This window comes from Alligator sinensis, unplaced genomic scaffold (genome assembly GCF_000455745.1).
Source record: "Alligator sinensis unplaced genomic scaffold, ASM45574v1 scaffold286_1, whole genome shotgun sequence".
Classification (NCBI taxonomy): Eukaryota; Metazoa; Chordata; order Crocodylia; family Alligatoridae; genus Alligator; species Alligator sinensis.
Genome location: NW_005842366.1, coordinates 773,209 through 775,881, shown reverse-complemented (window position 1 = coordinate 775,881; position 2,673 = coordinate 773,209). Strand labels below are relative to the sequence as shown.

General features: G+C 44.1%; 1 pseudogene; it reads left to right on the top strand.

The window, feature by feature from the left end:
* Positions 1 to 449: 449 nt before the first annotated feature.
* LOC112551175 lies at positions 450 to 2,667 on the top strand (annotated as a pseudogene).
* Positions 2,668 to 2,673: the final 6 nt, after the last annotated feature.

Sequence of the window (2,673 nt, the reverse complement as noted above, 5' to 3'; positions counted from 1 at the left end):
TGGAGATGCTCTGCTCACCAGGACACCTCTTGAGGTAACAATGATCACAAACTGACAGACAGCAGATTTAGGCTAGATATCAGGAAAACTTCACGGTAAGGATGGCCAAAATTTGGAATGGGTTTCCAAGGGAGGTGGTGCTCTCCCCTACCTTGGGGGTCTTTAAGAGAAGGCTGGATAGGCATCTGGCCGGGGTCATCCAACCCCAGCGCTCTTTCCTGCCCAGGGCAGGGGATCAGACTCGATGATCTGTTGAGGTCCCTTCCAACCCTAGCATCTATGAATCGATGTCACTTTTCATGGAGGGCTATTATTATTTATCCTAAAAGTTTGAATCACACCCAGTAGACCACTGTTGCCATGTGCAGAAGGGAGAATGAAGGAATTAGTTAACACCTTTACTGTTCTTTCTCATTTGTTCCTGCTACAGAAAAAAAAAGACCAAGGAAATGACTGATGCAGTTACGAATATAATTACATGGTTTATGGATGAGGTCACAGATATCATCTATCCAGCAATAATAGAATATAAGAGGAGAAAAATAACAGAGAGATACGAGAGATGAGGAGGTCAATGCCAAAAAGTGTGTCTGCACAGATAGAAAGATAACACCCAGCAGATCTCCAGGATGTGGGAAGAAAGGGTGTAGAGTAAAACTAACCTCACTGGTTTCTCAACAGTTACTTGGCCTGTCTCCAAGCCTTGGCAGAGTTTTGGGAAGACAATCTTCCTGAGACTGAACCGGCAGCAGTACCTCCTCATCCAGCTAATAATATATCTCATTTGTGCAGGGAGAGTATGTGCATGGGAGCTCAGCTTGAGCATCCCAGGCAGAATTTCCAAGTTGAGCAAATTTCCCCTTAACCAAAATTACTTTCAATACAAATCAACACAAAAAGATGGCCAGTTAGAAACCCATGTCATTAGGGAAGATATTTCTTCTGATGTCACACAAGATCACCCTAAAACAGGCATGCTTAGAAAATTATTTTCACGGATCAATGCCCAGGAAAGAGCACTCAGTTCTGGGGAACAAGTCCAAAGGGAAGGGCAAATGCCACGACAGCTTCAGGTCCCCGAGCTTGCACAACCCACCTCAGGAGGCATCAGAAAGCTTCGTTACCGCGCAGGAGTTCTGGGGCTCAAACCTTCTGCATCCCCCCAGGACATATTAACTGAGCCAAGGGCAGTCCACTCTAGCATAACTCTACCTCAAATCGGCAGACAGCTTGTAAAAAAGCCCTTCTTGTCATCATGCAGAAAAATATTCCCTGAAGAGGCAGCACCACTGCCAAGATACACCATTGAGCCTCAGACCTTGCAGTCACCTACCGGTATTTATGCTGATGCCTTTTTCAAAGACACGTATGATGAACTAATGAACAAATATATCCCTTCCCAAAACTTACTTGCTCAGGACAGCGTGATCTGTGGAAGCGATCCTTCACATTTCAGTACAGAGATGGTTGATTTGGTGTTAGGTAAGCTTTCCGGATGTCAGGCCACAGCTCTGCAGCCTTCTGAAGATCATGGTATCTTCCCTGACATAGATACCTCAATGCCCCAAATTATTCACTCTAGTTTATCTGACCTTCTGCATGAAAGTGCTTCTAAAGTCACAGTTTGTGAAAACATGAAAAGCAACAAGAGTGTGTCAGCAGAAGGGTTAAGTGTTTTGAGAAGGAGACAAATTATTGATCACCAACCTTTAGCAAAAGCACCCCCTTCAGCTCTGTATAAACCTCTAGAGCCTGGGAAAACTGATGAGAAGCTTTTAGAAGATGCTACCAAAAGCACCTCACAGTGCCAAAGTCCTATACCATCTACTCCAGAGGTATGCCACAGATACTTGGAAGATATAATCAGCAAGCTTTTATCTGATATTCTCCCTGCCGCTGCCAGCATATCTTCCCCTAAAGAAAAGAAAATGGAGCTTGCAGAATATGACTTGCTTCACCTGAAGGTAATCAGAAAAGTGGTGGCAAAAATCTCTGAAGATGATGACACTTGTAGCCAGCATACTGAACATCCACATGCCAGAGACGATGCTACGATTCAAACGATTCCTGATTTGGTTTATGACAAGCTTTTGGAGCAGTTTCAGTCTCAAATCAATATGCAGAATTGTTTAAGAAACGGGTGTCTGGTTATTTCCGAAGCTCTTTGTGACTTGGTCTTCCAAGAGATTTCTGGGAGTCTGTTGCAGAGCTCTCTTTCTGGAGAATCACCACTTCACCACCGTGCCGAAGCTGACAATATTGTTGGACATACACTAAGAGATGTTACTGAGCCCCTGGATAACCTAAACAGCTTACCATCAGACATTAGTAAAATAGTTCCTCTTATCATTGAAAAACTAGCAGGAAATCTTTTATCCATGTTTTCTTCCTTCTTTCCCATTGTGGATTTGGATGCAGAAAAGACTTTGTTACTGAAGGATGCAACTAGAAAAATACTACAGGCTTTGCAAGCACTCCTCTCAAAACAGCAGATGAACATGAATGAACATATCAGTGAAGAAGATCTTTTACACACTAAAGACAGCCAGGCGATGGGAGACCTGTTCAATTCAGCTTGCTCAAGCACTGCAGAACCTGCTGATTCTGGCATTTTTTTGGCAGAGACTGTCACGGCGGGGTCCTCGCGGAGGGCCGTGTGCTCCTTAAGATCCC